At 51.0% G+C, this 27,414-nt stretch overlaps 2 long non-coding RNA genes across 6 annotated transcripts in view; both read right to left on the minus strand.

Annotated features, from left to right (window-relative positions):
- The window catches only part of LOC116448884, a 35,996-nt gene extending 9,893 nt beyond the window's left edge, over nucleotides 1-26,103 (minus strand). Inside the window, exons 1-4 of one of the 5 annotated variants that reach the window (XR_004242143.1) lie at nucleotides 22,812-24,681; nucleotides 19,484-21,795; nucleotides 6,950-7,132; nucleotides 5,991-6,207 (exon numbers count right to left, since the gene is read on the minus strand). This is a non-coding gene — a long non-coding RNA (uncharacterized LOC116448884). Of the gene's footprint in view, nucleotides 1-5,990; nucleotides 7,133-19,483; nucleotides 21,796-22,811 lie in introns of those variants that run through there. The other 4 variants (XR_004242142.1, XR_004242140.1, XR_004242139.1 and 1 more) reach the window with 4 other exon arrangements.
- On the minus strand, nucleotides 1,621-4,897 carry LOC116448885. Its single transcript, XR_004242144.1, has 2 exons — nucleotides 4,588-4,897; nucleotides 1,621-2,548 (listed from the first exon to the last, which is right to left on the minus strand). It is a non-coding gene; the product is annotated as an uncharacterized LOC116448885 (long non-coding RNA).
- Nucleotides 26,104-27,414: the final 1,311 nt, after the last annotated feature.

The raw sequence follows: 27,414 nt of genomic DNA on the forward strand, positions 1-27,414 counted from the left end.
CCGTGTCCGAGCTGTGGAACCTTCTGCCTCCTCCTGACCTGTTCAGCGTTTTTACCACATCCATTTATTTTTATTACATTTCATCAGAACAGTGATGTCCTCTAAGCTGCTTGGGTTCTTCAGCAACCCATGGCTACTCCCTCCCTCACACACATTGCAGATTCTTCCTGTTTTGCTGTCATGTTCCCTCTCCATCCCTGAATTAGCTACGCCAATTAATTACCAGCCCCTGGGACTGCCCTTAGAGCACAGGCCCTGAGGCTGAGGAGCGAAAGGGATGTTATTACACAAGTGAGCAAGGTTTGGCTGCTCTTACCTGAGCTCCCTCGGGATGTTCCATCAGAATGTTGATTTCCTGCAAAAGGAACAACTCACCTGGGCACGTCAATGCCAACACGTTCTTGTTTCTAAACAAAAAACTACCCGAGTGTTTTGACAACATCAAAACATCATGTTTCATTATTTTGAGGGCATGGAATACTTTGATATTAATTCTAAAACACCTTTTCACTTAGAAGTTTCTCTTATAAGCCAACTGCTTTAAATGCCAAAATCAACTCAAAATGTGTAAACAATTTTTAATGGTTTCACAGGGACATCTCAGGACAAAGAATATGTTTAAATTAAACTCCATAATTTTTCCCTGTAATGGGAAATGCAGTTCTTGCTCACATCTAGACAGCAGCACAACATCTTGGTGGACTCTGATGTAACTGGAAGAGCCCACCCAGTAGAGATGGGCAGTGGGGCTAACAAGGAATGCTGGAGGGCATGGAAAAATCCAGGCTGAGCCAGGAGAGGAAAGAGGCAGAAGGATGAGCTGGGAACAACACTGCAGGCCAGGGAAACGTGAATTTGTGATGCCAGGTGAGGTATTTGCCCCTGGGCCAGCTTTCAGGGAGTTTGTGATGGGAATGGAGAAGCTGCCAAAGGAGGACATTTCAGAGCACTCATTTCAAGGACAATCCACAGAATCCTTTCAAATCCTATCAATTAGTGAAAAACCCACCCTGGAATTTCCTTCCCTCTGAAGCAGACTCCCTGCTGTGCCAGTGCAGAGCTGCATCCTGGCGGCATCAAGAAGAGCTCTGGAAGCGTCATCTCCATCATTCCGAGCTGCTCCGAGCCCAGATCACCAGAGAAAGCAGATCAGTGCTGGGTGTCTGGCTGGGAGAAAAGCTGGAGTCATGCTCTGAAGCACATTAATTGCTTATTAATTACCCCATTCATCACAGTGACACCCTTGTCTGCATTCCCAGTGGCACCCTTGCCGTTGGCTGGGACTGTCACACTGCTCTGGGTAAGCTGAGGAACTTCTGCTGCCTCACCTCAGACCCTCCTGCATCCCAAAGGGTGGAAAATAAACCCAAAACCCCCACGCCTTCATGAGAATCCCAATGACAACATGGCAGGTTGGAAACTTGTCCCTCAATGGGAAATGCAGAAGAGAGAGGACTTCCAGGACGAGGATGCTCCCAAGCCATCCAAGTTTGGGATTCATGGTGCAATTTGAAAAGTGTCATCTTAGGGAGCCCATCCAGGGCTTTGCTGCAGCTTCCCACAGGCAACTGCAAGTTCCCATTAAATCACAGAGAGCTGTAAACCAATCACCAGGGAAAATTTCTGTTCCATCACCGGTGCTTTTTTCTTTATTTCATTATTTATAGCACTCTCTGATTTCCAGCAACTTTTTTATTATAAAAAAAAAATTATTTTCTTTGTCTGAAAATTGGTATAAAAAGAAATCCATCTCTCAGCCATCATTTCTCTTAATGATGTTTACATCAGCAGATGGGGGGGAAAAATCACTTTTTAAACAGAATTTATTACCCGCTGACCCAAAGCTTTCCCATACATCACTGTGCTTTCACAAAGTTAGTTTCCACAGCAACGTGATGTAACTCTCCAGTGTGTCTGGGAGCTGCTGACGTTAACTCTTCCATTCCTATCCATATTTCTTTGTGATGGGATACCTTGGCCACATGGACACCTCAAATCTGGATCACAGAGTCAGTCTCCTGAGTTGGAAGGGACCCACAAGCGTTATCCAGCCCTCAGCTCCTGGCCCTGCACAGATACCCCAACAATCCCATCGTGTCCCTGAGAGCGTTGTCCAAATGCTCCTGGAGCCTGGCTCAGGAAGAACTCTGGCTCTGGGAAAGCTCAGGCTCAGGAGTGCTCTGCAGATAGGGACATCTTTAAGCTGTCTCATTTAATGAGGCATCAAAGTAACAGCTTCAAGCAAGAGGGAAAGGCTGCGGGCGTCCTGGGGAAAGGCACCAGCTGGGCAGGGGTGGCACAGAAGGAAGGAGATGGGTGTCTGGAGACGCTCACCACAAAGTCATGGAAAGGCTTGGGTTGGAAAGGTCCTTAAAGATCATCCAATTCCCAAAGGCAGGAACACCTGCCACCAGACCAGGTTGCTCCAAGCTGGCCTTTTCACCAGAAAGCAAGTTTATCACCAGGCACAGCAGGAACGCCTAAACCCTGTGAGAGATCTTCCTCCAGGCCCATCTTCTCCAGCACCAAGGCCGGATGCTGAGAGAATCTGGGAACAAAATATAATACAGGGTTCTTCAGAAAAAGGCTTGGTGAAGGTGGACAAACAGACACTTAAGCCTTCAAAACAGTGGTGAATTCCTCTGGGGTGAGCACCTTGTGCTGTGGTTCATCTCCTCGCTGAAACTTGGGGTAGGAGCACCCAGAGAGCGGGCCTTGCCTGCCTCTGAGGGACCACACGTGCATGAACAGCTCCAGAGCGCTCTCCAGCAGCAGAATGAGTGCAGAGCAAGCAGCACCAGCATCCCGAGGAGGGGAAGGGCTCAGCACAGCACCAGGAAACTCCCCAAGGATCTGGCCCCAGGCCTTGGCCCCACAGCTGCAGCCCAGAGTCAGGCCCCGGGTGGATTTAGCATCGAATCTGGCCTCTCAGCAATCAAGGTTCAGCTCCAATAGAGACAGTTGCACCTATCACTGCATTTATTGATTGCCGGGATGTTGATAAACAATTGATTTTTTTCTGCAAATGCCACCTGGAAGGAGTTTTATGCCTCTCTCTGCCGGGAGCGAGCGATAGCAGGAGCCTAACAAACACAGAACACAAACTATCTCCTGCTGGGGCAGATAATTCCTGCTGGCAAACAGCTGAGTAATAGCTGGAAGCTGCTTCTACTGGGATTTGGGAGTCTACCATGGTGGGAGATGGGAAAGGCATTTACTCAGTGCTTTGGCTCGGATATCAGAGTGTCACGCTGGCACCTTATCGAAGGAATCCAACATCTCCAGCCCCATGGCTTGAGCCAGTTACACAGCAATAAGTGATCCACCTGAGGAGAGATGGCAATCAGCTCTCAGCACAGGCCTGCCGGAGCTCAGAGGCCAAAGAGAAAAAGGCTGTGGGACCGTGGGAGGTGTGTGACAACCCCCAGAGACAAGTTGTGCCGAGGGGAAAGCAGCCCCACGTGAGCCTTGTCAGGAGAATGTCACACGGAGAGCTCCGGAGTCAAAAAACAACCAGGCATTTCAAGGGGACAAGAGAAATCCAAGTTCCGTGGGTCTGTGGCTCCCTGAGGGTTGGGGCCATATAGCAGATTAGAAACCAGAAATCTGGGAGCAAAATGTTATCCAGGCATTGGGGTCCTTCAGGAAAAGAGGAGCACGTAATGAACTTCCCCCGAACTTGGGAAAACTTTAAGTGGCATTCACAAGAGACAGCAAAGCAAAAGGGCACGCTGGAAACCAGGCCCTGGCAGCTCTGATCTCCCCAGACAGCCTTGGATGCTGCAGAGTTCTGCTGTGAGTCCTCCATGGAATTCCAAGTGTACTGTGGATCTGGACTTCTCTCTGGACATCAGCCCTGTGTGTGCTGCACAAAGACCACTGACATAGCACTGCCAGGGTCTACAGAGGCAGAACTCCCTCCCAAACCTCCTCCTGCTCTCCCTTCAGCACTTCTAAAAAGCCACACAATGGCCAGAAAACATCTCCAACATGCACAGTATGGAAGGTGCTTCAAAATCTGTTCTCCACAGCCTGGAAGGATGCAGGGAATCCCTGTGCTAAACCACTTCTCACCTTTCCCAAAGCACAGAGCTTCCCAAACCCCACAGCTTCCTCAGTAGCACCAGAAAAAAAGGGCAGTCCTTGTCCTCGTCTGCCTGACTAAAAGGATTTGTGGAATTTAAAGGTGTTTTCTGAAATGAGTCTCCACCCATAACTGCACTTTGGCTGGTGTGTCAGCTGTGTGCTCATCCCCACAATAATTCATCAGCAAACACCAACAGCTTTGGGAAAGCTGACTCAGGAGACTGAGACCTTATTTAGCCAAAAACACTTGCTCTGATTGATTTTTTTCCTGAAAACAATTTAAGCTTCCTTTTCTGCATTCTGTGTGGCAGCTCTCACACAAGTTCAAGTCTCCAGCAAAGCCGCTCTGTGATAAGAGGCATCAGTTCTGCCAAAAATGATCCGAGCCCCATTTGCAGTGATATGAGCATACATTGATGGGGTTGCCATCATTATCAGAGATCAGACACAGGATTAGGATCATTATCAAATCAGCCTACCCGTGCCATTTCCTCCACTTACCTTACAATCCTCAAGTCTACCAGAGGAGGTTGACCTTTATATCAAAAAATGTCGAGCAGCCTATTTATTGGAAAGCTCCAAATTAGATGACCAAGAAGGAGAAAGCTTTTCCAGCAGCGGCTCCCACCCCCATCAGCAGGATCGGGGAGCTCCAAAGTGCCAGGAACTGGCGGTAGGCTCGTCAGGATAGTCTGTTTGATTGAAGGAGATGTGCTGATCGATCAGGCAGCCACCCAGGGGGTGTTGTCCAATTCCTGCCCAGGACTGGGAGCTCCATCCATCCATCCATCCATCCATCCATCCATCCATCCGTCCAGCCATCCACCCATCCATCCATCCATCCATCCATCCATCCAGCCATCCATCCATCCATCCATCCATCGACCCATCCATCCATCCCTCCATCCATCCATCCATCCATCCATCCATACATCCATCCATCCATCCATCCACCCATCCATCCACCCATGCATCCCTCCCTCCATCCCTCCATCCATCCACCACCGGAGCTGGCTGTGCCAGGCGGGAGCGGTGCATGCAGCGGGGCTTTAAAATCCCGGCCTTTCCAACAACCCTGGCCCATGGAATGAGGGGAGCTTGGGATTGAGCTGGCAATGGGAAGCCTCAGCAGCATCACACCCTGTGGAGGACCGGGGTACGGGGCTGGGAAATGGGCCACAGTCCTTGGAAATGGGCCACAGTCCTTCTCCTGCTCAGGGATCTTGTGAGAGGAATTGCAATGGGTGCAGGACTCCAGAGCGGGATGCGGATGTGTGTCCCACATCAAGGACAATCCTTTCCCAAAGCTTCCCATACCCATTGTGTGGGTCAGGCTAAAGCTCAGCTCCAGGTCCAGCAGTAACGTGAGACAGTGCAAATGGCTCTGTTGGAAAGAGAAAACCAGGATACACAACCCGTGGCCGTGACTGGAGCTCTGGTGGGTGAGCAGTAGGAACAGCCCCACGCACACTTCCAAGGCTTTGGGATGACAGCACCCAGCCACCACAGCATCTGGGCAGGATTTCCCCGTGATCACCTGTCCATCCTCAGACTCAACATCCCATTTCCAGCGATCCTGAGGTCTCACACCTTACCCACACTGTTGCAGAGCTGGGGCCACTCAAGACCTTGCCACCCACACTCTGCATCCTCCCGGGCTGCTCCTGCTCCTTCCCAGCCTTTCCACCCAGTATTTCTGCTGGAGGGATCAGCCACTGAACTCAGCCCCAAAGTCCCCCTGGAGTCCAGAGGAACATAAACCAAACCCAGCTGCTCTCTGCTGTCACAGCCTAAGTGCATTAATGTCTTTTTATCTCCGTGGGGGCACCGTGGCCGCCCCCTGTTTCCATGCGATTGGTGTTAATAAAATCTCTCTCTGCCGAAGTGACGAGGGAAGGATCCACTTCACTTGGCAGTTTTTATCTGCATTGAAATTGGAGTGCAAGCCTTGTGTTCCATAAACCCCTCCGTTGATAGCTCTCATCTGCGACCCTCCTCCGAGACCGGCTTCGGGCTGATTATTCCTGAAGAAAACGTCTCTATAAGGCAGCCCTCAGCTCTGGCTTGCTATCAGCAAGTCAGCTCTGAAACACTTCTTTCAGCCAGCCTGGGTAATTTTCACTGCAAAATTAAAAGGAAAAATTGTCCAGAGACAAAGCATTACACAGAGCACATGGGAAATAAGATCCGGAATAGATCTGGAGTCGTGGCCAAAAAGCGGTTAGTTTGGATTGAGGAGGGAGCCCTTGGAGCTGTGAGGCAGCAGCTGAAGGGAGACCTGAGCAAATTAAAGCAGCTGTTACAGCCTCCTTTCCTCCTCAGCACACGTGGACGAGGGAGGACAGGAGCTCTGAGCTGTAGCTGAGCCCAGGTGTCCAAGCTCTGTGGGAAGAAGAAATTCTAAGGAAATAGGTGGGAAAGAAGAGGAGAACCAGCTGAGCAAAGAGCACACCTGAGTGGAAAGCCAGCAAGGCTTTGTGCCTGCCTCCAGCAGTGGGAGGTGGGAGGAACAACTCCGGGCTTAAAGGTCCTGAGGTGTGCAGAAAGCTGACAGCGTGGAAGGCAGGAACAGCGATGCTGAGGAGAGCCGGGTAGCAGCATCCGCTCAGGATGCCGTGGAGATCGGGCTGCATCCCCTGCCACCCCAACAGATCAAACACGTGTGTGTGTGTCTGTTGGGGTGCTGGGGGTATTGCTGTACCCCATGTGCCACCTTCGTTAAGCCTGGATGGCGAAGCAAAGCCCTTAAGCCACTTGGAAGCTGACCTGCATGTATTTCACCAGAGCCTTGAGGGTCTAAAGACCAAGGAAAGACACACTCCCATGGGCTCCTCCCATCTCTCCAACATCTGCCTTTTCCTACCTACAGAAAAGCTTCACCCTGCTCAGATTTTTCTCCGTGCTCTTGAAGTCCCAGATTCATCTGGTGTGTCTTTGGTTTCACACAGCGCCTTCGTCGTAAATCACTCATTCAGTTCTAGATTGATATTAACCATTTTGCCAGAAGCTCCTTATCTGCACAAGCTGCCGCTGAGCCCAACTGGATCTGTCCACACCAAATGGAGAGAAATTATGAATGTGCTTCATCAGTCAAGGCAGGGAAAGTGATAGCAGTGAGGAGAGACAGTAAATAAGGAAAGCATCCACCAAGTATTTCCAAAGTAAATCAAGTTACGGGAACAATTATAGGAAATAGAGATTTTGTCTGCAATTACAGTCCTGTTGCTTCTCCCATCCACACAGACAGTTATGCAGCATCAAAATGAAGAACTGACTTGCATTTTTAAAGTTTCAGGTTATTTTTTTTTTCCCAGCTGGGAGAACAGGTTTGAATCTCCCTCCCTCCTAGCCCCATTTAGCCAGCTCTGCTGAACTCAGCTGTAACTTGAATATTCGATTCAAAATCAGGGCAGAGCTGAGGGTACTGATGAAACCCAGCCAAGATCCCCCCAGCCCACAGGTTCAGCAAAGCTTTTTGCAGCAGGTTTTGGCCAGGAAGAAAATGAATGCAGCCCTAAAGCCCTCTGTGCTCAGCAAAGCCCAGCTGGAGGAATTCATTAACCATTTTCCTGGGGCCCTTTTCCTAAGTCCAGGTTGTAGCAGGTGAACCCCGCCCTGCCCAGTCTGTGTTCAAGCAATGACAATAATGATTTCTTGATATTGAAAAAGGATAAAACCTTAACTGGCCCTATCTAATTGGTCATGGAAGGCAAACAATTATAGACTGGGATATGGAAGGCGGCGATTCATGGAAGTTTTACAACTAATCTAATTAATAATCTTCAATTAATTTACTGCTGCCTCTTAAGAGGTGAAAAGGAGAGGTGTGAGTGCTGTGGATGGAGACACAGCCCAGCAGCTCTGCCAGCCACAGGGTGACAGCTTGACCTTGCGAGTGTCACCGCTTCCTGGGAATTCTGCTTCCAAATCCAACCCCTGCTGTGAGCATGGGGGGAAGGAGCAGCCCCCCTCGGAGATAAGAAGTGACAATAAGTGCCAGAGAGTCCTGATGTGCTGGGACACGTGGAGACAGAAGCCAGGACAGAAGGACACGTCTCCCTGCGAGGCGCTGGAGCGGAGCAGCCCAGCAGGGTCTTGCCTTCAGCCAGGACAATGCCCTTGGAATGCTCTCCTGCCTGTTAAAATCTTGTCTGCTTCGAGCTGCCTGCAACCCTTTCCATCCTGGCCAGAGGCAAACCCTGGGCAGAGACACACCAAGTGCAATAAATATCGATTGTGCCCTCGGGGTGGAGTTTGTGCAGAGTTCATTGGACCTTTCCATCCCTGCACATGGATTTTTCCACGTGGCAGATCTGAGACGGAGACTCCTCAGCCAGTCCGGCTTGCAGGAAGGGTCTGACTCCCCACAAGACCCCAGTCCTCGCTGTCAGGGCAGGATTTGAAGGAACAGGGATAAGCTGAGTTTCTGTCACTGCCGCCAGAATGAAAGCAATGACCTGCACAAGGTGGCACTGCCTCGAGAGGATCCCAAGCCCTGCTCTGGGTAGGATCTTCCTCAGCACCACAGCCTGGGCTCCCACCCTCCTCTCTCCTACCTGGCTGCATCCTCCAGTCTTCTGTGCCTTGGTCGAAGTGCCAGGGGGACAACACAGGATCTCACATCACTGCCTCATTATCCTAATCATTCTAATCACCTCATTAGGCACCTCATCGCTACTCCAGCTCGAGGACAGGGGTGAGGTTGCCGTTCCCACCATCAAGCTCATCTTGAGAGCAAGAGAGGGACAATCCTTCTGGATATGCAGAGAGCCTCTAGAAGGCAGAAAGAGAAGCCAAAAGTGGTTGGAAATCAGGGATATTGAAGTAAATAATGCAGGATCAGACACGCATGGCACTGCCGGCCTCCTCCCTCTCAGAGCTTTCCTTCCTGCTAAATGTGTCCAGTTAAAACAGGGACTAAAATTAAAATAGAATTGCTGTCCTGCAAGAGTGGGGAAGAGCTTTTATGTCTTTCTCTCTCAAAAGTCAGACAAAAGGTCAGCAATTCCTAAAATCTGTAAAACACACCATAAAAAAAAAATAAAAATAAACCAACAGAGAGGAAATTTGATCCAAGGATTATGGTGCTCCAATCCAAACCAGGGCAAACTTCAGCTCATCTGAAAGTCCCACACAGCAACTGCAGCTTCTAATTTAAAGAGAATATTTTAAACAGCCCAGATTTGCTGCCTTTTTCTTTTCTTTTTTTTTTTTTTTTTTTAATCAAATGAGAAAATTAAAGTTTAAAAATCCTCCCTGGAAAAAAAAAAAAAAAAAGCGGTTTTTCAGTGGAAAGCAGCTGAAATGAAAAATTCTTTTGCAGGTTTTCTCTGCAGAGGAAAAGGCATTTTTCATTGAAATGGATGCAATCTGTTTTCTCTCCTGATGAAAGGGAACAGTGCTTCTGGACAAATCCCTGCAAAGAGGACAGTCCATGCCAGGGCACAGAGCATCTCCAGGCTTCTCCCCCAAACCGGCCCTGGCAGAAACCCTTCAGTGCTGCACTGGCTCCAAACTGCAGCTTTCATTTAAAGCAAAGAATTCCACTCCACTCAAAACAAAGCTCTTCAGTTTGGATTTTTCCCAGTGGTTTTGTTGTGGTTTTGAAAGTGAAGCTAAAATCAACAATTACAGAAATTGCTATGCCTGTGTAGTGAGCACAGCAGTGGAAAATTCCCATCCAGCTCTGGACTCAAACTCAGAGCAGATCCTGCTCGCAGGATTGGATTTGAAGAGCCAAATGGATTTTCCTCTGAGCTACCAGGAAGCACTGCTGAAATATCCCCTCCTGCAATAAACCCACCCTGCTAACTTCCAGCAAAAACCCCACCCTCAAGAGGGATCATGATTTGCCCTCCCAAGCAAGGCAGGGGTGCCCTACCAGCGCAGAACCTTGTCCCTGGAAGTGCTTAATTCCATATGCTTCAGAGGATAGAGGAGGAAAAAAATAATTAAAAGGCTCTTAATGCATCTGGCCAATTAAATAAAGCTGTAAATGGCAAGGAAATAATTCCTTGCTGACCCCTGCAGCAATCAGCTGCTGACCTGCAGCATGAGAATTGATTAGCGCTATCTTAGCGTGGCTTGTATAACTACAAATGTTATTATTGGCCATAAAATCAGCCAGCCCTTTATGCAGCCCATTGCTGGCATTTGGCTCCCTGACCTCCCCAGCCATGAATTTTGCCGGCTGGAAGGAGCTTCCGGCTGGAAGGAGCAGCTGGAAGCCTTTCTGTGCTTCCCTGTGGACCGGGGAGGTGGTTTCCAATGGTGGGCAGCGCCGTCCCAGTTTGCCCCAGCCCAGCCCTCAGTGAATTTGGTGCAGTGAGGGGTTAAGTGCCCAGAATAAGCTCAGCCTTACAGCTCTGAGCTGCTGCTGTCGTTCTTCACCACAGCCCGGCCCAGGCTTCCCTCAGCCCCTCTCACTCCGTTAATAACACGCTGTCAGCACCAGGCTGAGTGAAATCCTCCCCTTTTCCTCAGAGACAGCAAAGCTGGCGTGGGATCTGCCCTCGTCCTCGTCCCCAGGAAAATCCCATTTTCCTGGCGCAAGTGCTCACTCAGCACCTGCCCTGGAGCAGAGCCCCCTGGCCAAAAGCTGCTCCCAAACACCTTCGGAGCTGATCAGTAAGGAACTGCTGGCTCTCTCACAGCTCAGAGACATCTCTCCATCTGTCATTCCTCTTTCCTCTTCCTCCCTCGACCGTTTGTGCTGGGCTGGGTGCACAGGAAACCACACTTGGTCCCCAGGAGCTCAGGGAAGCAAACTGGCAGGTGACATTAGGAACAGGGAGCAACTTCTCTCTGGGCAGAGCTGGAGCTGTGGGACCTGGAGGCCTGAGCTAGTGCTGACAGCACTGCTGTGGCTGCATGGTACATTTCAAAAATCTGGATAAATCCGATGACTTTGGGACCTAAAAAGTGTGGAGGGCATCTCAGTAGAGATATGAGAGTTGGAGCCCAAAATCTGAAACCTGTGGTGAGTTTTTATCCAGTTCAACCCCTCGAGACTGTCAGGGGGTGGGTATTTCCTGTGTCCCAGACAAACTCTGAAGCCACAGGTGTCTGGAAAGGGGTTGCTCTACAGCAGGACACAGAATGCCATCACCTCAGTCATCACTACAGCCCTGGCAGAAGGAGGAGCAGGGAATATTAGGAGTGCTACCAAAACTGGGGATGCTCTGAGGACGTATTTCCATTCAGACTGTGTTGAGAAGGGAGTCTGAAAGAGGAACAACCAGTCCGGGGCACCAGCAAAGCCCAGCCCGGTGCTAAAAACTTCCCCAAATGATACCAATGGTCAATGTACAGGTTTGATGCCTCTGGGCACCAATGGCAGCGGCCAGACTAAAGCAACCCACCCTATTTTGGGCACAGCACCAGAGACCATCTTCAAATGAGGAATCAAAGATGATGCAAAGGGATGGTGAGGCAGAGGCTGGAGGAGCTGGGAATTGCACCCGCTTTCCAGCCCATGTGCCTCTCCAGAGCCACTTGGGATTCTGGGAGACACCTCTCCTGCTCAGGGGAGCACGTCTGAGCATTCACAGCCTCAAAACAAAGCATTTCTTCCCAAAAGGAAAAGAAGGAGCGGGGAGAGAAGCAAAAGGAAGGGCGGGAGGGGAAGGGGGACATAAGGGAAGGGGCAGCTCTGTATTCCAGCCCCAGCCCTGCCTGAACTGCGCTCGCCTGGAAACTCCCTGGCAGCTGGTCCCTGTGGAGAACCGGCGAGGGAGGGAAGCTTTCACTCACCTGCATGGCTGAAAAAAGCCTGAGGTGCTGAGGCCTCTTAGAAAGGCGCCTGTGCTCGTGTTTAACGTGTTCACCTGACCAGAGCCCAGAAAGGTGGGTGGGAATATCAGCGTGGACATGTGGCATCCCATCCCAGCAGGCTCCTGCTGCAGCCCTTCCCTCTCAGCCTGTGCTGCTCAGGCCCTGCACAGGGAAGGGCTCAGCAGGCAGGATTCACACAAGCCACCTGCTTTCATGGGATTGCTCCAAGGAGCTCCCTACAACCTCCAGGCAAGCCAAGGATAACCTGCAGAGCCTCACCTGTCCCCTTCACCTAAAGGAAGGGAAGGAGGAGCAGGAATTCCTAGCTGGCGGTCATCCAGGTTGGCTGTCAAAAGCCTGGAATTAAAAATAACCCGCATTTTGTTGGTTGCATCTCTCCCAGCCGGTACCAGATGCCCCCAGTGTTTGGGCAGGGACACGTCCCATGGTGGCTCTGCAGTCGGGGTGGTGGGTGCCAGGAACAGAGAAGAGAAAAGGAAAGGGAATAAACACAGCAAAGGAATGGCAGTGAAGGGAGAGGAAGGAGTGAGTGGGCACAGAAGCACCAGGCGGGGGGGCTGAGCTAATCCATCAGAGGAACCACTCAGCAGCTGCTCCTGCCTTCACCCCGAGCTTTGCCGGAGCTTTGGCTGAGTCCAACAACAAATACCCACTGTACCAGGGAGATTATCCACATTTAAACAAGCAGGAGGGAAGCAAGGCCTGAACTGAGCAACAAATGGCATCCCTGAGGACTGAGCAGGGCATTCCAGATCTTGGATGCTGGTGCTGGCTGCACATCCCATTGCTCAGCCCATCACGGGGAGCACCCGACCAAGGCTCTCCCCTCTCCCAAGTGTGGAGGTCAGGACTAGGATGGTGCAGCCAAATGTGGCATCTGATGCAATGTTTTTAATCACATCCACAGGCTCTCTATTGCAGCTTGTTTTAATCACAAATGGCTGCACTTGTGGGAGCTTTAACGTGTTGGTTGCTTTGGGGTGAAAAGGAGCAGAATTTTGGTTCACATACACACAGAATCCCAGAATGGTTTGAGTTGGAAGGGACCTTAAACTCATCCCATTCCCACCCCTGCCATGGGCAGGGACACCTTCCACTGTCCCAGGGTGCTCCAAGCCCCATCCAACCTGGCCTTGGACACTGCCAGGGATCCAGGAGCAGCCACAGCTTCTCTGGGCACCCTGTGCCAGGGCCTGCCCACCCTCACAGGGAAGGATTCCTTCCAATATCCCATCTAAATCTACTCTCTGGAAGCCATTCCCTGTGTTCTGCCCCTCCATCCCTCATCCCAAGTCCCTCTCCAGCTCTCTTGGAGCTCCTTTGGGCCCGGGAATTGTCTCCCAGTTCTCCTTGGAGCCTTCTCTTTTCCAGGCAGAGCATCCCCAGCTCTCCCAGCCTATCAGGGCCCAGATGAATGCAGCAGAAATGCCTCTACCTGCCTAAAAGAGCCCCTTGGAAGAGGAGCACACATAGAAAAGCAGAAGATTCAGTAATGAGCTGGTGCTGAAAATCCCCTGAACAAGTCAAGGCAACAAATGAGCTGCTGCAGCCGGAGTTAAACATCATAAACAACCCTAACTCTGCCTTCCCTTTCCAGGCAAAAATCAAACCTCTCGACAGGCCTACAAGCACGGCGAGATGTTTGCAGGAAGATGCAGGTTTTGAGAAGTGGTGTACGGATAACAGTACCTTGGATAAAAAATATTGAATTCCCCTGATTAAATCTCTGCCGGCGAAATCCCTCGTGCAAAACTCATGGTCAGCTCTTCTTGTTCTGCCTCCCCTCAGCTAAAGTGCATCACCCATACCAAGGCAAGACTCCAGGACAGAGATTTCAAATAAATGTAAGGGTTTCTGGAGTTTCCCAGCCAAGCAGCTTTCAGGATTCAGAATTACGAACCAAGGGATACTTCCCAGAGATTCATTAAAATCCTTTACTTGGACCCCTTAAAAAGAACCTCAAAACAAAGAAAAAAAAAAGAAAAAAAAAACCCCAAACAAATAAAGGGAGAAGAAAAAAAAGAAAATACTGTTGCTGCATAAGCAGGTACAACTGAAATGGACGAGTGTGTTCAATTACAGCAATTATTTAAAGTTCTGCTCGTGTTTCTGTGTCTCTTCATGCTCACGGATGCCATGAGAGCATCAAAGAACACAACTAACGTGTCACACATGGTACCTTCTCTTACCACCTCTCCCACACACAGGGAAGGACAATTGTGCACTGCAGTGTTTTCTTCCAGTGTGATTTTGATTTGGAGGGGTTGTTCTTCCACTTCCTGCTCTTTTAATCTGACACTTGACTCAAAAGAGGGGCAAGGTATCCCACTCCTGCCAGAGGAAAAGCCAAAATGTAGCACTCTTGTGGCGAACACGGAATTTTTTGCATGATGCCACCTTGAATCATTTTCTTCTTGTCCTTTCAGTAAATACCCTGAAGGAATAAACACACCTGAGGCTGAACAAAAGGGCTCCAAACTAACACGTAACAACCTGGTTTTCAGGAGGGTTGTGCGAGCCCTTGAAAAAATCCAATAGTCTCTTGACTTAATGCTGGAATCCACTAGAGCAGGTTTTTGTCTCGCTGTGCACGTTCCCATCAGGAGGCTGTAAATACAAACACAGGCACGGGAAGCACTCACAGGCATCCTGGATGGAACATTCAGTTCTGCCCCAGTGCCCCTTGTATGGGACATGAGGCACCGGCCCAGTTCAGGCTCTCACTGCTGGCCCACATCTGCTCAGACCATGTCAGGACAGGTTTTAGGTTGGGCTGACTCCTTTTCCTCAGCCAGTATCAACTATTCCATGAGATTGGGATAACTGGGCAGAGGTGGGCCAACATTGCAGCAGCTGATCTGAACCCAGAGCTTGTGAGAGGCTTAACCAGAGGTTCCCAAGTCATGAAACCACAGCTCCCAAAACCAAATCCTCCTGAGCCTTTACCCCTTAACTTTGTTGGGCTTGCAAGAGATGAAGCGAATAAATGGCACATCGTGGAATTATTAAGGTTTGAAAAACCCCCCAAGGCCATTGAGTCCAAGCTGTGCCCAATCCCCACCTTGTCCCCAGCCCAGAGCTCTGAGTGCCACGTCCAGGCATTCCCTGGATACCTCCAGGGATGGGCACTCCAAACCTCCCTGGGCAGCTCCTGCCAAGGCCTGAGCACCCTTTCCATGAGGAAATTCCTGCTGGTGTCCAACCTGAGCCTCCCCTGGCCCAGCCTGGGGCCGTTCCTTCTCCTCCTGTCCCTGTTCCCTGCGAGCAGAGCCCAACCCCCCCCGGCTGCTCCCTCCTGTCCGGGAGTTGTGCAGAGCCACAAGGTCTCCCCTGAGCCTCCTTTGCTCCAGGCTGAGCCCCTTTCCCAGCTCCCTCAGCCGCTCCTGGGGCTCCAGCCCCTTCCCAGCTCTGTTCCCTGCCCTGGACATGCTCCAGCCCCTCAATGTCTCTCTTGCACTGAGGGGCCAGAGCTGGGCACATCTCTGCCCGTGTGACCTCACCAGCCCATCTGAGCTAAATTATCTGTGTAAACATTGGATGTGCTGAGCAGTTTCAGGAGATTGCCCAGAGCAGACCCAGCCTGGTCACTCAGCTCTCCCGTCTCAAAGGCCACCAAAGATACACCAGGTCATTCTGGGCACAGCTGAACTCACAGAGCAGCACCTGGCACCACATGCAGATGTTTTGGTGGCGCTGCCATGGAGCAGCACACAGCATATTTTCATTTCAACTCATTGCTTCTAGGCAGGAAGCATTTGTAATTTCCTCCAGCATTAGGGATAATGTTAGCCCCCCCACATGAAATGAAAGACGCCTCCCAAAATGCATTTTCAAATGCACCCTAAACAGTAAACACCATTCAAGTCAGATGCAGCCAGGATCGTAATTGGAAGCTGCAGAGAGTGCTCTTTCAGGATCCATAATAATTGGCATTTTGCTGGAAAGGTTCATGTAATAAAAACCTTCGCAAGGAAGGGCCAGCTGCTCCAAAACATATACACTCATTCAGGCGACACAAAGTACCCCAAAACTCTGCAGATGAGCTATGTGGATGTGTCCCTGCATGGCTCCAGTGGTGCCAAGCAGGAGGAATACAGCAGGAAAGGTTCCTGGAAGGACAGCAAGAACTTTATGAGGTCTGGAATGGCTTTTCCACAAAGAGCCACCCAATGGGTTGGGATGCTGCAGCCTAGAAAAGAGGCAGGTGAGGGGGATTCAAAAATCTTGAGTCACTGGAGGAGTGGAGGAGGATCACAGAATCCTGGGATCATCAAGGTTGGAAAAGCCCTCCCAGCCCATGGAGTCCAGCCTGTGACTGATCCCCACCTTGTCACCAGCCCAGAGTTCTGAGTGCCACGTCCAGCCCTTCCTTGGACACCTCCAGGAATGGGGACTCCAAACATCCCTGGGCAGCCCTTTCCAGCATTTAACAACCTTTTCCATGAAGAAATTCCTCCTAATGTCCAACCTGGCACAGCTCAAGGCCATTTCCTCTTTTCCTGTCGCTGCCTGAGAGCAGAGCCCGACCTCCCCTTGCCACAGCCTCCCTTCAGGTACAAAATTGCTCCTTAACCACCTTGTGCAGCCCCAGAACAAGGTGCATTAGAGGCAAGCAATCGAAGAGATCCACAGCAAATCAGGGAAGATGGTTGTGAGCAAAGGGGGTGTGGAAAGTTTGCAGGGGGCTCAAGGCAGGGCTGGGCAAGTACTTGGGAGTGAAATCCAGTAAGGATTATTAGACAGACGAGCCTTCCCAGACACAGAAAATATCCTAAGCTGAAAATAATTAGGGCCCAAGAGAGTATTCAAGGAAAGGATCAGAACTGTTTGCCTCTCCCTGCTGTTCTCCAGGAAAGCAATTACGGCCAGTGGGTCTGTGCAGAGGGTGGGGTTTTATCAGCTGCCCTTCCTGGGTCCTCGCTGCAGCGAGCAAAGGGGCCCTCCACGCTCTCCTGGGGCAGGGCAGAGCTGTGCAGAGAGAGAAAAATGCAGGGAAGACTGAGGGGAGGGGACAAGAAATAGGGGAAGGGGGCAGAGTAGGACAAACGGGGATGTACGTGGTTCTACAGGCGGCCCTGAGGACTAATCCTGGTGTTACTGACTGCAAGGGAGAGGGAGGAGAGGCTGAGCTGCTGTAACGGGGCTGTTGCAGCTGTGATGGTTTTAGGACAAGAGGAAAGGAAAACTTAACAGGGAAAGGCAGCATCTCCAAGGAAAGCAGGTGCTCAGGTGGGAAATGCAACCGCTGGATCAAACCTGCAGTGATGCATCCCAAAACTCACCCATTTCCCTCCCACCCAACTACAGCACCCTGGAAGCAACGAAAGGTGCTCCTCTCCCTGCCGGGGGTGGCTCCCCGAGCTCACTAAGACAGATGAGCCCCAAATAAGGATCAATAACCGGGCTGTGAGGAAGGCAAGATGGACGAGGGAGGGAATGAGCACTGAAAAGGGCAAGTTCCAGGCAGGATTAATGATGTCACAGTGGAGCAGAGGAAGTCACACTGCTCAGCTCTTCATGCCTTCAGGAGGTTTGGAAGGAGTGACATGTCCCAAGGGATCCAGATGCCAGTGAAAACGCACTGGCACCTCCAGAGTGCTTCTGTCTCAGTGTTACGGGGTTCAGATGGCAGCAGGGACAGATCCAGGAGCAAGGGAAGGAGCTGGAAAGCCCTAGGGAAGTCTCACAAAGGCACAAGCTTGTGCTGGTAACAGCTCAAGAAGGGATTGGGGAAAAACCCCAAATCTGCTCATCTCAAAGCCCCTCTCTACCTCTCCTACAACATTCCACTCTTATTTCCTTCAGTTCTCACATCCCAGGCCACAGCCCTGTGCCCAGCCAGGCTGCTGTCCCAATCAAAGCCATTCCTTCAGTCTCGTGTCTCCATCAGGATGGGGGGGGAGACAATGAACACCCCTTCTCCAGCAGCAGCTGCACAGCTGGCTCCAGGCACAGGGTTCTTGGAGGAACGTTACCTGGGAGGAAATCATTAAAGGAATCCAGCTAATTTTGTAATTCACACCTGGACTGCAAATGTTAAAGAGCCTTCAATGATCTCTAATGAAATATCACATTGTTTAAAGAGTTCCCAGTGAAATTCACCCTTAATTGATTTTTGATCTGTGAAAAAACACCGTGGAGAGAGAGAGGAGATATCAGTCAGGCTCCTGTTTCATCCCTCCTGTGAGCTTTTTCCTGCCTTTGTTTCCTTTGTCCCCAAGGAATCAACACTAGACCGAAGAAAGCAGCCTGGAAGATACTACAGAACTAATAAATAACACTCAAGTGGGAATCCTGAACAGCACATCCTCTTAAATCATCCTGAAAAAGGTGAAGCAGTCTCCTAGGACAGCTCAAAAATCAGAGGATGTGGATTTGTAGCAAGAACTGTCCCAGACAAACCCATGGGCTGGACCTTCTCCAGCCCTCAGGAACCTCCCTGACAGGACCAAGGCTGACCCCTGGTGCAGTAACACATCTCATCTCGCCCTCGGGGTATCACAGGGGAGCTTAATCCAGACACCAATGACACAGAGCCACAGCCAAAAATATTGACAGCAAAGAGCTGGCAGAAAATTCCTGACAGTGACGGCGTCCGGCTCAGGACGCGCCAGGGCAGCTGCTGGAGCCAAGGAAGCAGGTCAGGATTAACTCACGAGATAATGCACTGCAAAGCCCTTCCAAAAGCCAGCAGCAAAGTGTCATCAAGCAAATGAGCAAACAGTAAAATATAGCTGGGAGAGATGAGAGGAAATGCATCTCTAAACATCACCGGAGACCCAAATAAACTGCTGAACCAGGCAGCTGGGAAGCACCAGGCGCTCAATAAGGCTTTAACTAACATTTACAGCTGCCACAGAGCCTGCTGCAAATAACCAAAGCTAAAACGAAAAAGGGGGAAAAAAATGAAGGAAAGGATGAGCAAAGGTTTTCTTAAGAGCTGCTGGGAGGAACCACATCCCAGGCTGGCCAACTAAACCAGCAGGGGAACACCTTCCATGGCAAAGAAATTGTGGTGGGATTGATGGCAGGGGGAAATCTGGGACGCTGCCAGGGGAACAGGAAATCCCTGGACATGCTGAGCATCTTCAACAATAAAGCTTTTGATTAAATAAAGAGACTATTAATTAAGGAGTTAAGGGGAGAAGAATCCTCACAGCTGCCACGTTCGGATCAGTGCTGCTCAGTGACAGGTTCACGTGGCTGAACCTGGGATAACGATGGATAACCTGGGATAACAGGGGATGCATTTCCCTCAATTACACAGCACTCATGTCAGGTTTATCATATGGCTCTGCCACAGGGTGCCCAGAGAAGCTGTGGCTGCCCCTGGATCCCTGGCAGTGTCCAAGGCCAGGTTGGACAGGGCTTGGAGCAGCCTGGGCTAGTGGGAGGTGTCCCTGTCCATGGCAGGGGGTGGAATGGGCTGAGCTTTAAGGTCCCTTCCAACCCAAACCATTCCATGATTTTATGATTCTATGGTTCTTATGGGAATGATCAGATCAATTTTGCCCATTGTAAAGCACATGTTGGTTTATTCCCCTAGCAAGGCTGGTGCTTTTCAGCTCCTGCTGGAGAACTTTCCTCATCACTCCATTCATACCTCTCTGTGGGATCCAGCAAGATCTCCACCTCAGCTGAAATGGGGGAACCAGCCAGATGGGATTCCCATGGAGTGGTTTGCCTGTGACCATGAGTTGTATCCTTGAGCAGGACTCAGCTGGGACCAGGCAGGAGCACCGAAGGGAAGCTCTGTGTGGAAGGTGTCCATCCTGAGGGCTTTTCTTTCCTGTACCAATCCAAGGAACTTCCTTCAGCATCTCTCCCTCAGCTGCCTTGTCTAGACTATCACGCTGAGCATCTGGGGCATTTCATAATCTTCTTAAGAACTGTGACCTTCAGTTCTGTGTTACAGTGACCTGAAAGTTTGTCCAAGAAAAACATGAGCTTCATTTTAAAAATACACAAATTCCCCCAGCTCAGCTGTTCCCAGGCACATCCAAACCACGCCACATTTTCTCCCATCTGCAAAGAGCTGCTGTATGTGAAGCTGCTGTATGTGGCAGTATTTCTGCCACCCCACTTTCTTGGGTATAATCATGCACAGTTAATTTTTAAAAATTCAGCAACTCAGTCATTTCTCCCCTTGTGCATCCCTTCACCTTTTGGGGAAAAAAAAACAAGCAAAGAACCAGCTCGAGGCCTGGAAGGTGCCAGGTGCCAGGACAGTCCACCCAGAAAGCCTTCAGCTGGCTCCTCTGGAGCTGGGCACATCTGCAGCCCTTACCAAGCATCCTTTATGTCCAGTGCCTGCCGTGCCCCACAGCACAGAAGCTGATGCAAAGGACACCCGGCGACCTGGGCGAGGTCACAATGCCCAGTGGCCAGGGCACACCTGGCAGCCACTCCCATATCCCGAGCCCCTGCTCTATCCACTCTCCCTGGAGGCTGAGGCCCTTGGTTTGTTGTTTAAGGCACAATTTAGTGCACTCCTTACCTGCTTCCTTTGAATCTAATGATCCACACTCTCAATTTGATTTGCCTGCCTTCAAAGTCTGCTCCTCACTAATTCCCATTCATCCATCTAGTTTTCCTTGTTCCCTGCAAACTGTCATTTCTCTGACTGCAGCGTATTCAACTCCATCATCCCAGGCTTTTTATTTGTGTGGTTCTGCTCTAACGGCGAGCATGGCTGTTCCAAATTATGCCTTGCTTTCAGTTTTGCTTGAGTGTAAAAATGTCGTGTAAAAATGAGCCACCCTCTGATGAAGGCTTTCAGCCTTCCCATTTGAGGAACAGCGGGCAGCTTTTTGATTCTGGGAGCAATGGGAGAAGGAGCAATCCAGCTTTTGTTTTACAGATTGCTACAATAGATAGCTTCCCTGTAGGAAGTGCAGCACTATATTATGCTTATGTAAAGGGTAATGACTGGGAACTTGGAGAACTCTCCTCTTTGGAAGTGCCTGACGAGCGGGAACAGCAGGTGTGGAGGAAGAAGAAAGCTCCAATGCCTTTCTGTCCTGACTTTCTCTTCTTTTATGTTTGGAGACTGAACTCGGTGTCAGAAGCAAGTCGGCTCCTGCAGGTACATGAAAGTGGAAAGGTGTGAACGTGGCAAGGAAGAAACCCAAACAAACAGGGGGAAGCGGTGCTAGGGCTGAACCCCAAAGCCTGCAGCAGCAATGAAAGGGGCTGTGCTCAGCAATAAAGAGGCTCTTTAGCTCGCTGTGGGGAAACTGGGCAATTACACGACAGGCTGGATAAGGGAGAGAGCAAAGCGCCAGCAAACGCTGCTGGGGAAAGGCTGCGTCGTGTTCCGAGAGCAGCACAGCACATCACAGCGGCAACGAGCTGAGGAAAACCCACTGACACCCTCCACAAAGCCATTTCTGACCCACAGGAACACCAGATACTGAAGGTGCCCCTCTCTGGCCCTGCAGACCTGAGGCAAAATGCTCCTTCCCACTGCCTAACAGCACAATGAGCCACCACAGGGAGCAAAGCTCCAAAGAGGGACCCTTTGCTTTGCCTATTCCAGGCACGAAAGATGCCAAAGCCCCAGGAAATGCCACCAAGATGCAGGATCTGCTCAAGTCTGAGCTGGGCAAAGCTGGCTCAGCCAGCAGCTCAGGCAAGGCACTCGAGGGTCCTGTGTGAGAGCAAACACATGACCTGGCACAGAGGGAAAAACAAAATGCAGGACACTGCTCCAAGCCAGGCCAGGAGCAGCTCTCTGGGATGAATCAGAAAATACAGCCTGCCTGGTTTGCCCCTGATTGAGAAAGTCTCCCTCCTCTGGTCCAGAGCCTTAAGGCTGAGTCAGAGTTGTCATGGGGGCTTCTCCAATTTTGGGGGTCACATCCATCACCTACCCTGGTGTGTGTCCAGCTCCATGACATCCAGCTGCTGGGTGGCCTTTGGGAACAACAGAAAAAAACACAATTAAGTAAAAAGCAGCAGGAAATTCCATGAACAGAGACTCATATGAGAGAACTGAGGAAGGAGAAAACCCCTGTGCATTCCCCTAACCTCTGTAAGAATTGCTAAAAGCAGCTGAACAAAGGGACAAGAAGCTGCTGGGACAACACAGTAATGCACATTTACTGAGAACGTGGATCAGAGCAGCCCAAGGATGTGATTTGCATCCCTTTCCAGGCTGAGTTTTAGGAAACCAGCGGCTCCCAAACAAGCAAGCAGAGGCGAGGTGACACATAACAGCTGTGATTGTGCTGGACAACAAAGACCTCCCTGATGCTCTGAGAGGAAGGAAACAAAGATGCAGCAAAAATATAGACAAATGAAAAGGACTCCACCAGTCACAACAGCACGAGGACAATGGGAGTTCAAAGCTGTATGCCAAGGGAAAGCACAGGCTGAAATACAAGTGGTACAGTCAGCACAGGAGGTGCTGCACGAGCCTAAAATACGACTTCATTCATGCAGCCATGGTGCAAAAGCTGCAGGAGATGAATATACAGCTGATACGCACAAGGAATGGAAAGAGGGACCTGCATGATCCCCACATTATCTCTGCCAGAGAAAACCTCAAATGGTGTTTAAGGAGTGGGATGTCTCTCAAGCGCACTGCAGCAAGCGCTGGGTGAGAGGAGAGCGGTACAGCGATACGTGACACTAGCAATATATACTGGGAATGCACTGCAGGAAAAGGAAACCATTCTGAGAGCAACAGACATCTCTGACCCAGAAATGTGCCCATCATGGGGCGAGGTGCAAGGCAGGGGAGTGCAGCAATAATATAAAACATTTGCAAGCAGCGAGGGAATTCACCGGGACAGAGAGTGCTCATCGGAACACGAGGGACCGAGGAGACTCTAATTCCCTTGGGAAGAGGAAAAGCAAGCTGCAAACTCCAGCTCTGGCAGCAGGGCACACATAGAACATGCTTTGGAGGCAGGGAAGCACAGCCTTACCGTGATCCCGATGCTGGCAGTCAGTGGTGGTGGGATGGGAACGCTCCTTGGGATCCAGGCTGCAGTGCCACCAGCAGTCCCACAAACAATGCCCCAGGCAGGGAGGATCCCCTGGAGGCTCTTAAGCTGTGGTTTAAGGTCTGGGGTACAAGGACTAAGTCCTCTCTGGCTGCTGCGAGCAGCCAGGAGGGGAGCAGTAACTCCGAGACGAAGCAGATAGAGGATCACACACAAGTGATTTCCCATCTTCAGCTTCCAACCTCGTCCCACAGAGCGAGAGCAGCGCAGCTGACAGCCACAGATCCGAGAGAGACTCGGAGATTACTGGGACTTGGGAATGATCTAATAAAACCTCTTCCTAGTCCTGCTGTGCCCCAAGACAAACACACGTTACAGCTGCATTAAGACAACACAGCTGCTCTGTAAAACAAGCAGCTCTTTCTGAAATGCCACGACATGGAGGAAGGTGAAATCCAACCACACGATGGCAGGGAACAGGGGCCTAAGTCATCCCATATGGAAAAGGAACAGCTATACCTGCAGTCACAATAATCCCAGGAACGGGTCTGGCTTGCTGGGAGCCTGCTTACCAAAACAGGAGCAATTGATGTTCAAAGTCAGGAAGGCTTCAAGAAGAAAACCTCAAACCACTACTGGTGGGTTTTTTTAAAGCCACAGCTTGCAGTCCAAAATATCTCCCGTGCCTCCCACTGAACGGGAAATCTCAGAGCTTTGCCATGTGCTGCTGAAAGGAGGGCTGTCTCCAGGGATGCTTCTCTCCCAGAGCGTTCTCCCGGCATCAGCTGGGAGTGCTGACCTTCCCCCCAAAATAAACGCAGCAAACGGCCCAAAGGCAGGAAAAGCATCAAAACAAGTGAAGCACTTGGCCAACTGCAAAGCCAGGCTTGGAGAGCCTCCAGGAGCTCCAAGACCAAGCTCTCCCCTGCAGGAGCTCCCATCCATCATCCCAGTGCCAGTGCCAAGCTGCCCTCTCCACTGCTGAGAAAGGCGCCGGCAGTGCCAGCTCAGCACCGGGGCTGTGACACGGAGCAGCTCTCTGGATTAGGTCAGGGCATTCCTGGAGGAGCTGGGAAGCCATAAATCCATGGGAGATAGTGCAGGAGGGTGCTGACCTTCCTCCTGACTGTTCCACCTGCAATATTCCCGAGAGCCCCTTTCCTGCAGGTTAAGCTGGGCAGGAGTAGGGATGCCAGAGGGCTGGCAAGTGCCAAACACCTGGAGAGGGGCTGATCAGGACGAAGAAGGAGGCAGAAATGAAATACATGCCACCCTTCGGAGACCCTACAGCAAAGCAGGAAGGAGCCTGGCATGGAGAACAACTTCTCATTAACCTCTCAGGCCCATCCTCCCGGGGAAGCATCCAGCAGGGCTGTGGGAGGCCCTCCAGGAAGCATGGGGAAGCCAGGGGTCAGTGGGTCCATCCCAAGATCCCAGTTGTGTTCACTCCCTGTGCTTTTGTACCTTTTACCTGGGAGAGGGAACAGAGCCAGACAGTCGAGCACCAGCAACCATGGCAGCAAGAGCAGAACCAGGAATTCAAACAGCTCTGAATTAGCTACAGAAAAGCTGAAGGGGAACAACAGGGAAGCAAGGCACTGTCAGGCAGAGAAACGCTGCTTGGGAAATGGAAGCTGTCCTCATCCAGCACCTCCCATTCCTGTGTGACTCTAGAGGGCTGTGCTGGGAACACTAACAGGAGATAAAGGGGCAATGGCCTTAAACTGAAGGGCCAATGGATTTAGATTAGATAGACAGGAGAAATCCTTCCCTGGGAGGGTGGGCAGGCCCTGGCACAGGGTGCCCAGAGCAGCTGTGGCTACCCCTGGATCCCTGGAAGTGTCCAAGGCCAGGCTGGACACTGGGGCTTGGAACAGCCTGGGACAGTGGAAGGAGTCCCTGGAGGTGGAACTGGATGGGCTTCACAGTCCCTTCCAACCCAAACCATTCTGGGATTCCTTGATGAAGACAACAAACAGGTGAACAGGAATAAATAACCTAAGAGTCCCAGAATTACAGTCTGCCTGATCCCAGGAAAAACAACCCTTTTTTGGGACCAGCCATCCGTGGGAAGCAAGCTTAGACTGAACACACACATCCCCACTCCTGAAATACCCCCAAACTCTTGGTACATTCCCCTCCACGAGCTCATGAAATGAGTAGAGGAAGCTGAAACACGGAAAGGGGAGAGTTGAGCAGTGGCAAAGAGGAAGAACAGTCTCCCACAGAGGCTGACAGAGACTCTCATCACAGCCAACAGCTCTTGCCTGAGGCACTTTTCTGTCACCACACCAAAGGTGCTCCTGCCCCAAGCCCCAGGCTTCAGGGTGCAAGGTTTGTGCCAGCTGTGGGAAGCCCAGCTCCTTCCAGGAGCAGCAGGAATCAGGAGATGTCTCCACTCACGGAGCTGTGGGTGCAAGGAGGGTGAAGGAACCCCGTGACTGCTCCCCCAGCCCAGCCCTCTGAATGAAGATGGACCCTTTTTTTCCCATATAATGCAACATTTCAAAGCCTGGGTGTCCATGGCTGGGGCTGGGCCAGTGGTGGGGAGGATTGGTCCTCTTTGCTGACAGCAGAGACACATGGAGTGAACGGCAGAGGGGCTGCAGTGGTTATTGATCTGCTACCTGACCTTGGCTAAGTCACTTAACCTCAGTTTCCTCATCTGGATATTGGGAATTATGGGACTTGCAGAGTGCCACAAATTCATCAGAGAGAACTACTTAAGGGCCCTTTATGACTTAATGGGATTTCCCACTTGAAAATTACTCCCATGAGGATTGAAGCAGTGGGACTGGGATATTCATAGCCCAGCTCTACCATAAGTGCAGAGCTTTTTTTTTTTTAATGGTTTTTTCCCCTAAAACACCCATGTAAATCTTACCGCTCAGGAACACACAACCCAAGCATGTCCAGCCTCACTGCTCTTTACAAACATGTTTTGAATCGACTCTGGCCATGGTAACAAGCCCCTGTCCTTGTCTGATTCATGTGGATTCAAACATTTGGAGCTGCAGACCCTGAGCCGGTGGGGAAAGATGCTCAGCTGGGTGCTCGTGGTGTGAAGTGTGCTCAGGTTAGCCTGCAGGCACAGGTCCCTGGAAGAAGTGAAAATCCCGAGGGTTAAAAGCTAAAGGTCACAACAATGTCACAGTTCCCTCAGGAAGGTCAGCTCCAAGGTCCAGTTTCTCCTGTGGGATACCACCACAGAATCATGGAATCACAGAATGGCCTGGGTTGGAAGGGACCTGAAAGACCATCCAATTCCATCCACCTGCCATGGGCAGGGACACCTTCCACTGTCCCAGGGTGCTCCAAGCACTGTCCAACCTGGCCTTGGACACTTCCAGGGATCCAGGGGCAGCCACAGCTGCTCTGGGCACCCTGTGCCAGGGCCTCACCTCCCTCATAGCCAGGAATTCCTTCCCAATATCCCATCTAAACCTACTCCCTGACAATGGGAAGCCATTCCCCTTGTCCTGGCACTCCAGGCCCATGGAAATATTCTCTCTCCATCTTTCTTGTCAGAACTTTCAAGGACTTCAAGGCCACAGTGAGGTCACCCCAGAGCTTCTCCTCTCCAGGCTGAACAATCCCAGCTGACCCAGCCTTTCCTCCCAGCAGAGCTGCTCCATCCCTCTGCTCATCCTGGAGCCTCCTCTGGGCTCTCTCCAGCAGCTCCACGTCCTCCCTGTGCTGAGCCCCAGGGCTGGGGCAGCTCTGCTGAGCGGGCAGAGGGGCAGAATCCCAACTCCTTTCCTGCTGCCCTCTCTGCTTTCAATCCATGGGAAGGTTTAAATCCCTTCATCTCCACACTCCAGGCCACTGGCCAGCACAAACCAGGCACTGATGTTTCCTAGGGACAGCCAGTGCTTCCAGTGGCAGAGCAGTTCGAAGCACCTCGGCACAATGCAGGCCGAGGGCTGAGAAGCTGAACACAAAATTCTTCTCCGTGGTGAACGCTTTCCTAGGGAAGGGCAGCTAAAAATCCCCCGTGTTTGTGGCTCAGTACAACCAGTGCTTTATGAGCTCTCACAGACCCACGCACAGCCCTGGCACTTGGAGAGCACGGCACTAAATCCAAAGATCTTTCCTGTGCTAACTCACTTCTCCATGGGGAATTCAAACACTTACCAGCCTGAGGAATATCTACTTCTGCCCTGTCACACTCCCTTGCTCCTTCCTCACCCTTCCCCTCATCACCCACACAGTCACTTGGTATTTATTCTGCTCTCTTTTATTTGGATTTCCTCTAAGCAGACTCATTAATCTTCCCTGCAGATGCACAGCTCTGACAGCCGGGGTCTTGACACCTCCAGAGCCAGCGAAGGACATTCTCATACTCTTCTTTTTCCCTGCTCCTTTCTCCTTTTAAAGAAACCCTTCATACCTCACCAGGCACAGGGTTTTTGATGAGAAGGTCATGTGAACTGGAGACAAGGGGGCTGTGGGGGAGGAAGGCAGGGGAAGAGGATGCAACTCCCACAAGGAACTCCCAAAGTCCCACTGAAAAGGTCAGGATGCTTTTGAGTCCTCTGCTCTGCTCCCCCGACACAAAAAAATATACTCAGCCCAGTGCAGAGAT

Source organism: Corvus moneduloides, chromosome 10, assembly GCF_009650955.1.
Source record: "Corvus moneduloides isolate bCorMon1 chromosome 10, bCorMon1.pri, whole genome shotgun sequence".
Lineage (NCBI taxonomy): Eukaryota > Metazoa > Chordata > Aves > Passeriformes > Corvidae > Corvus > Corvus moneduloides.